Source organism: Sapajus apella, unplaced genomic scaffold (genome assembly GCF_009761245.1).
Source record: "Sapajus apella isolate SASKATOON/1434 unplaced genomic scaffold, GSC_monkey_1.0 scaffold103, whole genome shotgun sequence".
NCBI lineage: Eukaryota > Metazoa > Chordata > Mammalia > Primates > Cebidae > Sapajus > Sapajus apella.
In genome coordinates, this window is record NW_022437043.1 from 3,335,280 (window position 1) to 3,345,100 (window position 9,821).

At 43.3% G+C, this 9,821-nt stretch overlaps 1 non-coding gene across 1 annotated transcript; it reads right to left on the reverse strand.

Annotated features, from left to right (window-relative positions):
- Positions 1-9,528: 9,528 nt before the first annotated feature.
- LOC116536822 lies at positions 9,529-9,596 on the reverse strand. Its single transcript, XR_004262809.1, has one exon. It is a non-coding gene; the product is annotated as a small nucleolar RNA SNORD77 (small nucleolar RNA).
- Positions 9,597-9,821: the final 225 nt, after the last annotated feature.

The following is a 9,821-nucleotide window of genomic DNA, read 5'->3' on the forward strand; positions in this document are numbered from 1 at the left end:
ACAAAAGCAAAATAATAGGAAAGATTATTAAAATGGTAATGGGCCAGGTGCCATGGCTCACGCCTGTAATCCCAGAACTTTGGGAGACCAAGGTGGGAGGATCGCTTGAGTCCAGGAATTTGAGACCAGGCTGAGCAACATAAGGAGAACCTGTCTCTAAAAAAAATTTTTAAATTAGCTGTGCATGATGGCTCATGCCTATAGTCCTAGCTACTCAGGAGGCTGAAGTGGGAGGATCGCTTGAGCCTGGGAGGTCAGGGCTGCAGTGAGCGACAGTGGCACCACTGCACTCCAGGTGTCTGGGTGCCAGAGCAAGACCTTGTCTCAAAACAAACAAACAAACAAATCTGTAATGAAATCTGGTTCCAAATGGAACCTGAAGGAATTCAGGAATTTTAATTACCAAAACTCATCACTTTTGTGGCTACCATTTAGCCACAAAAGTGTTGTGTAAAAGAGACGTAAAAGAAGGCATAAGGCATTTGGATACTTTCTGTTTAAATGAAAGATCCTGGCTAATGTGCAATTTAAGCATTGATGGGAAGGCGCCTCCTGATGACTGACAGTGGCCATTTTCCAGCAGCAGCTGCAGGTGAAGGGAGAAGAGTTGGCAGCTGCTGGAAGGAAAGAGAAGCAACTAGTATCGTGAATTCAGTCCCAATGTAAAAGAAAACTTTCTATTACAAATATAAAATATTTTGTAATATACAGGAGTTGGCTGTATTTTATTGGATGACTGTCTCTTGTCGTTTTCTAAGTCTGGTTTTTTTCTCTCCTCTGATGAGTCAAAAAAGCCATAGGGTCTCTCCTGATTTCACAAGGCTTTCTAGAGGCCAGAAGAAACAGGGGCAGAAATGAAAGCTTTTCATCAGTCTTCTGGGCCATTGCAACACGATGTTAAAAAAATACATACATACATACAAAACAACCTCTCATTTGTTCTGATTTATTCCTGAGCCAATAGGACACTGGGATAGACATTTTGGTGGGTGGGGGTGAGGAGCCATCCCAGGACGTCTCCCAGAAATTGGGGCAATACTCACTCTGCTTACTTCTAAAGATGATCTTACTGTAAGGGTTAACCTAATGTATCAACTTGGCTGGGCCATGGAGTGCCCCGACATTTGGCCAAACATTATTCTGGGTGTGTCTGTGCTTCGGGATGAACATAGTTTGAAATGATATTAAAATTGGTAGACTGAGTAAAGCACATTGTCCTCCCTCGTATGGGTGGCCCTCGTCCAATCAATTGAAGACAAATAGAACAAAAAGACTAAGAGGGAGCTTCACCTGACTGATTGCTTGAGCTGGTACATTGGTCTTTTTCTGCTCCCTGACCAGAACAACATCATCAGCTCTTCTGGGCCTCTGGCTTGCCCACTGTATTTTATGTGACTTTGCAGCCTCCATAATTGCATAATCCAATTCCTCATAGTAAATATCTATCTATCTATCTATCTATCTATCTATCTATCTATCATCTATCTAATCTCTCTATCCGTCCATCCCTGTCTCTATATTTATATCTATTTCTGTCTCTTATTGGTTCTGTTTCTTTGTAGAACCCTGACAAATAGACCTACCTTAGGGCTATCTGAGTCCAACAGTGCCTTAAGTTAGGGCAAAGAATAGGTCTGTGACCCACTTACATTAAAAAAAAAAAAAGGTCTCACACTGTATATCCCATGGAGGATGATCAGAAGGGACATTGACCTGTCCTGGCACCAACCACAGCTGTAAATAAAGCAGGCTGGGCCAAAATCAATGGGTACCCTGACTTTCAAATCACTGCTCTGCATTGTGGAAGGCCCCTGGTACTCGCGTATCCCCCAAAGTTCCATCACCTATCTGACGCTGTTCATATTTGGAGTCTAACTGTTGGGAACAAATCCAGGACTGAGGACAAAGTTTGAATTCTGAGGCCACCTGCTTAGGAGAGGCCACAGGAATAATCAAAGGATCAAAGACTTCAACCAAGCACTTCACAGAAAAAGCAGCAAACCATGAGATGAAGAAAAAGTATGGTTGAAAGCTAACCTAGTCAGCAGATCAGGGATCCAAATGGAAAGTGAGGAAAGGAGAAAAAACAACATTCTCAAGTAATGCATGCCTGCCTCTGTAATCTTTGGGCTTGATTATTCATGTTTCTATTGGGCCCAGGCAGGTCCTCAAAATACCTGTGCCTTGCTGGATACCTCAGGCTGGATAACTCAATTCTTTACGGGCATTCTATTTTCATTATTTTATCTCATTCTTGCCTTTAGATGCATCACAATTGCATTTTATAGCAGTTGGACAAATCTTTCCTATTTCCAGACAATTATTGTCCATGATTTTTAGCCATTTATTTTAAAGATAAAAACATTTTTTCCTTCCTCACTCCTGTTCATTGCTGAGGTTAAAAAGGCAACTGTAAACTTTGTCTGATAAATTTTCCATTCATTCTCCTCCTTTCCTTCAATATGCCAGTCAAGCTGTCAGCTTGCTTTCTCTGCAGATTCGTAACACTTCACCTTCAGTCTCATTAACTGATTTTCCTTTTGTTTCGCATGAAGAAAACTCATCTCAACACTTAAAACCCTGGGAGTTACAATTTAGAACTTCTTCAGCTAACTTTTGGATTTTTAGCTCCCACTGATTGTTCTTTATTTTCTACCTCTCAGATAAAACAATTTTTCTTTTTCTCTTAACCACCTTTTCCTGACCTCATCTTTAAGTATGGAGTAAGATATATGCTCATATTGTAGCTTTTATGTGGATCAACTTTTACAAATTTCAAAACATTCACTCATTTGGACTCTTTGGATTTTGTGAAAATTAGGATAAAACCTGGGTTACAGTTTGCTTTAGTCGTGCCCTCCCCATGAGGGTAATAATTGCCCTAAAATATTTTATGCGCCACTGAGAATGTAATCTGTATTTTAGAGTACTATTGAACCCAGGTTGCCGTAAAGTAGAATTGTCAGCCAGATATGGTGTCTCATGCCTGTAATTCCAACATTTTAGGAGGCCAAAGTGGGAGGATCACTTGCACCCAGGAGTTTGAGACCAGCCTAGGCAACATAGCAAGACCTCATCTCTACAAAAAAATTTTTAAAATAATCTGGGTATGATAGTGTGAGCCTGAGGTCCTAGCTATTTGGGAGGCTGAGGCAGGAGGATCCCTTGAGCTCAGGGGTTTGAGGTTGCAGTAGGTTATGATCACACCACTGCACTCCAGCCTGGATGACAGAGAGAGACACTGTCTCAAAAATAAATAAATACAAATAAAATTGAATTGTCCTTAAAAGTAAGCAGAGTGAGTACAATCAGAGAGGATTCACAAATGCAGATGGCCTTTGCTGGTGCTACTTGATGGGTGCACTTGAAGTTAATGTGAGCTTCTTGACAGCTGAAAAATTATGTTTCTTTTTTTGTTCGAGACAGAGCCTTGCTCTGTAGCCCAGGCTGGAGTGCAGTGGTGCAATCTCGGCTCACTGCAACCTCCACCTACCAGGTTCAAGTGATTCTCCTGCCGCAGCCTCCTGAGTAGCTGGGACTACAGGTGTCCACCACGACACCCATCTAATTTTATATTTTTAGTAGAGAGGGAGTTTTGCTATGTTGGCCAGGCTGGTCTCAAACTCTTGGCCTCAAGTGACCCGCTGGCCTTGGCTTCCCAAAGTGCTGGGGTTACAGGGGTGAGCCAGTGCACCCGGCTGACAAATTATGTTTCAGAAGCCTAAAACTTTATATTGTGGTTAAGGATGCAGTTTTAGAGTCAGACTGTCTTGTTTGGAATCTTAGGTCCACCACTAACTTACTATAAGATCTTGGGCCAGTTTCTTACTTCTTAGAGCCTCCATTTCTTATCTGTAAGGCATGGGAAAATACAGTGAATACCTCTTAAACTTCCCAAATACAACTTTACGTCAAATACTTAGCACATTCCCAGGAAAATGGCACTCTCATAGACAGCTGACCAAGTTTGTGTTCTCCCAGAAGCGGGTCCTGGGAGTTTTAGTGCAAGTAATTTGTTTATCTGGGAGATGATCTCAGGAAATACTAACAAAAGAGTGTGGAAATGAGACAGGGGAGGGAAGGCAGACAGTAAAGGGTGCAATGTCAAGTAGGTTATCACTGTGGGGAACTGGGGCTCGGTCCCACTAGGGATCTTTGGGAAACTGTAGAGCATGCATATGAGAACTGTGCCCACAGCCCCTGCCAAGCACTAAGGAAGCTGGGTGTTTGTAGAGCAAATCCTAATGACTATGCCAGGAGTACTGTCTGGGACAAAGGAGACATTGACTCTGCCTTTGTGGACCTTACATTTTAATAGAGTAGAATAGAGCATCTTAACAAAATTATGTGGGTCCTACCAGTGAGGTTGTGGTCAATCGGGGGTAGCCATGCTCTCAGAAGAGCCAAGATTGTATCCAGATTACCAATATTGTATGTTAAATCCACTTCATTTTATTCAAAGGTATGTTAACACCTTCATTTTATTCAAAGATCAGCTCAAATATTACCCCCTCAAGAAAGCTATCTTCCCCAAATACCCCTTCTGCTTTGTATGTTGTTACGCCACCCTGTGAATCTCCTTTGTGGCACTTATTTTGATATCTTGATAAAATGACATGATCAGTTGTGGCTACCCTCCTAAGAAATCTGTGACCTTCACCACCTTATCCAAGGACTTTGCATAGTGCGGGCCAGAGTTGGTGCTCCGTAATAATTTGTTGAATAAAAGAGCAAGTATTGCTGTGTGAGGTTTATAAAATATTGCATAGGCCAGTAAATAGTAGCCAAAGAAATGCAAAAACAGCCCCTCCTGGTTGATTTTTCCACTGATTCTTTCAGCAGTGTTTCTCTGCAACTAACTCTCTCTGTACTTGGAATAGTCCCAGCCCCCTCTGTTGCTGGGCAGAGCAAAGTGCCTTTCTCAGCAACATCCTGAGTGACCAGCTGCTCAGGAAGTGCCCTTGATTGGTGAATATAATGCTGTGAAGCTCTCGCAATCAACGATTCAAATTTGAGGCAATGGCTGAGGCCTAACTGTCTTCTCAGAGGTCTTCTGCAGGTCACTGCGTCAAATACTTGCTCCAAGTGAGCCCCACTACTTCCACTACAATTTTTTTTTTCCCCAGACAGGATCTCACTCTGTTGCCCAGGTTTGCCCAGGCTGGAGTGCAGTGGGGCGATCATGGCTCACTGCAACCTTGACCTCCCTGGGCTCAGTGATCCTCCCATCTCAGTCTCCTGAGTAGCTGGGACTACAAGCGTGCTCCATCACGCCTGGCTGATTTTTGCATGTTTTTGTAGACACAGGGTTTCACCATGCTGCCCAGGCTGGTCTCGAACTCCTGAGGTTAAGGAGTCTGCTCGCCTCGGCCTCCCAAAGTGCTAGGATTTCAGGTGTGAGCCACCATGCCTGGCCTACTCCCACTAGTCTTTTCAGGAGCAGGCTTTGAGTGTGGTGCTTTTCTCTCTCTAGGAGTGTTCAGTCCCAGGTATCTAAGGGCCGTGGTCAGAACCCCAAATCATCTTCCCTCTCCTGTGGGGTGCAACGGCACTTGTGTAAGCATTCCAGGGACGTCTTGGGTCATCCCATGATCGTCAAGTTATTTGTACAAATGAAACTCTGACACTAACCCTGGGAAAGCACTTGTTTACTCAGAGTTGTGAGATGCTATGGAATCACATGGTTTTGCTAGTTAGTCCTTGCTTTGCACAGTTTTGATGTACAGTAGTCCCAACTTACCTGAGGGTGATACGTTCCAGGACTCCCAGTGGATGCCTGAAACTGCAGGTAGTACCAAGCTCTATGTCTACTAATTTTTTTCCATCTCATAACTGAGATGGTGTCTAGTGACTAACAGATGGTAGGTCAAAGTCAGCGTGGACCTGCTGAACAAAAGGGATGATTCACCTCCGGGTGGGATGGAGTAGGATTTAATTGCTCTAGTCAGAAAGATTCACAATTTAAAACTTGTTTATTTCTGTAAGTTTCCATTTAATATTTTCAGACTGCAGTTGATTGCAGTTAATTGAAACCATGGAAAGTGAAACCATGGATAAGGGGAAACTACTGTACTGGAAGTTAAATTTGCATCAAACATAAATGGAGTTATAGAAGAAAAAGCTGACTGTGGGAATGCTGACCCTGCCTTCGTTCTCAAGAGATGCTTATGCAACCAGAGGAACTTAGTGAAGGGGAACTTATGAAACTTACAAATGAGGAAAATGGTGGTGCTGAAAAGATGTCTCCAAGGGAGTGATGCCAGCAAAAACTTCACATTAAAGGAACTCCTGGAGATATTGCAAAGGACAAAATGTTGGAAGCTGATCCAAACTTAGAAAGGAGTATGACAATTTGCGAAGGTATAGAAAAGGTGCTTGCTCCATGTTGTAAGTTGTACTATAAAAAGAAGGAGGCAAACACTGTTCAAACTACTTTTGATTTTTTTTTTTTTTTTTGAGACGGATTCTCGCTCTGCCGCCCAGTCTGGAGTGCAGTGGCGCGATCTCGGCCCACTGCAACCTCTGCCTCCTGGGTTCAAGCGATTCTCCTGTCTCAGCCTCCTGAGTAGCTGGGATGACAGGTGCCCACCACTACGCCTGGCTAAATATATATATATATATGTATATTTAGAGATGAGGTTTCACCATGTTGGCCGGGATGGTCTCCATCTCCTGACCTTGTGATCCACCCGCCTCAGCCTCCCAAAGTGTTGGGATTACAGGCGTGAGCCACCATGCCCGGTCAATTTTTTATAGTTTTAGTTGAGATGGAGTTTTGCCATGTTGACCAGGCTGGTCTCGAACTCCTGGCCCCAAGTCATCTGCCCACCTCAGCTACCCAAAGTGCTGGGATTACAGCGTGAGCCACTGCCCCTCGCCTACTTTTTATAACTTTTTACAAAGAAACGAAACCCTCTAATTCTCAGTTTGTCTAATGTTTTAAATTACAATGCACTAAATAAACACTAATTTTACTATTTCTGATTTCCTATACATTTCTAAATGACAGGAAGACAAATTTTGGTGTTTTTAATAATTTGCAAAGGTCACAGTACAATTATAATTATTCCTTCTGCTTATTAAGATTGCTTTGGACAATTCGTAAAACAAGGGCTGCCTGTAATTTGTTACAATGAAATACATACAGATGTTTTGACAAGCCCAGTGGTATTATGACAGTATTAACAAACTAAAAATTGTATAAAGTCAAATGTTCATATTCTGACAGCAGGACAGAATATTTAAATTTGAGGCTTTCCTGGAAAAATAAAGTTACTCAAAAATAATAGCATAATATCAGGTATCTAGAGCAAGAGATTTCAGTGCTATTGCATTGTCTCAATTTTTAATGCTACCAAATCTGGCTACCTCCCCTCTTTTCTATTCATTGTGTGTGTGTGTGTGTGTGTGTGTGTGTGTTGTTGTTGTTGTTTTTGAAACAGGATCTCGCTGTGTCACCCAGGCTGGAGTGCGGTGGTGCAAACACAGCCCACTGCAGCCTCGACCTCCTGAGCTCAAGTGATCATCTTGCCTCACCCTCCCAAGTAGCTGGACCCACAGGCACACCACCACACCTGGCTGATTTTTGTATTTTTTGTAGAAATGGGGTCTCGCCACGTGTCCCAGGCTGATCTCAAACTCCTGGGGATCCTCACAGGCGTGAGCCACCATGCCCAATCGGTGTGTTCTTTTTCTTTTTTTTTTTTTTTTTGAGACAGAGTTTCACTCATGTTACCCAGGCTGGAGTGCAATGGCGTGATCTCGGCTCACTGCAACCTCCGCCTCTTGGGTTCAGGCAATTCTCCTGCCTCAACCTCCTGAGTAGCTGGGATTACAGGCACACGCCACCATGCCCAGCTAATTTTTTTTTGTATTTTTAGTAGAGACGGGGTTTCACCATGTTGACCAGGATGGTCTCGATCTCTTGACCTCGTGATCCACCCGCCTCGGCCTCCCAAAGTGCTGGGATTACAGGCGTGAGCCACCGCGCCCGGCAGGTGTGTTCTAAATATTAGCAAGAAAGCGTAAATTCCATACTCTGATCTATTGCTGAATAAGAGAAAGTTTTAGATACATCTCATTATCTTCATATACCTCAAACCTTTCAACTGTGTGATTAAACATATTCATAGGTATGTTACAAAGATTGATAATAAAATATTTTTAAATAATTCTGGACAGCATGTGATGCTGATCAACTGCATGTATTAAATCCCTTTCTCGCAGATTTTACAGTCAGGCGCATCCTCCCTATTACAATCGTTTCCTCCACCTTGCAATAATACTTTGTTTTTTCTCTTTTTTTTGAGATGGAGTCTCACTCCATCTCCAGGCTGGAGTGCAATGGTGTGATCTCGCCTCACTGCCACCTCCGACCCCTGGGTTCAAGCGATTCTCCTGCCTCAGCCTCCCGAGTAGCACATGCCACCACATCCAGCTAATTTTTGTATTTTTAGTAGAGGCGGGGTTTCACTGTGTTGGCCATGATGGTGTCGATCTCCTGACCTCGTGATCCGCCTGCCTCGGCCTCCCAAAGTGCTGGGATTACAGGCATGAGCCATCGCACCCGGCCGCATGATCTCTATATATACATACACATTGGAAGCTGAAATCTCAAGCTCTAACCTAAATTGGCCAATGCCTGCCAAACGTAGGAACCTCTCATTAATATGAGATGAGTCTGGTCTACAAAGTTATTAGAATTTCTCTTCCTCCCCAATCCAACATTTTCAGCATCACCCACAGGGCAATCTGTGATCTCACAGCCATAGCCTGGGCTCCTCTCTTTCGTCTCAATCTGGAACCCAAGGAAGCAGGGCCAAAGGACTCCCCCTGTGACCTCCCAAAAAAGATGTGGGCTTGCCTCAGGAAACTCCCTTGGTTCCTGTTTTGTGTATAGGCATTGCTCAATACATATTTGTGGACCTGGCCAAAGTATATTATTTGATGGTTGCTGGGGACAGAGTCGTAGGGCCCTGAGCAAAGTGGGGACAAAAAAGCCCAGAGCAGTGGCCCTTAGCTGCTGGGCATGATGAGATTACATAAGTTGGATTGTTAAATGAGTTTATAGATTGCTAAAAGTAACCACAATCACTTTATTTCTTTGGGGCTGTTGTAGACTAACAGTCATTAGAAAGCCAATCAACCTACCCAGATGGCTGGTTGTGAACAGAGTGATGTGGAGGGCACAGCAGGAGCTGGGAAACAAACAAGGAGATGGCTCCAGAAATAGACATGTTGGTGTGCCCTGTGGGGCATTTCACACAGTATCAACCCTTTCTCTCCCTCTCAACTATTTTTATGTTTATTTTTGCAAATTTATAAATAGAGAAAAGTGCACCAGATAAGATGCACCCCAATAGTACCTCTAACAACTGTTCCATTTATACTCTCTAAATATAATTGTTGCTTCCATTTTGGTTTAGATGCTTCCAGCCTTTTTAACTTGTAATATTTCTTTATTTTGAAAATTATGGTAAAATACAGATAACGTAACATTTACCTTCTTAATTATTAAAAAATTGCCCCAGATACATCAGATAAATATTAAATCTCTTGATGATTCGATCCGCTGAACTATGCAACTATCATAGTACCCACTGGCCGGGCACCTGTAATCCCAGCACTCTGGGAGGCCAAGGCGGGCGGACCACAAGGTCAGGAGTTCGAGACCAGCCTGGCCAATATGGCAAAACCCTGTCTCTACTTAAAATACAAAAATTAGCTGGCATGGTGGCAGGTGCCTGTAATTCCAGCTACTCGGGAGGCTGAGGCAGGAAAATTGCTTGAACCCAGGAGGCGGAGGTTGCAGTGAGCCAAGA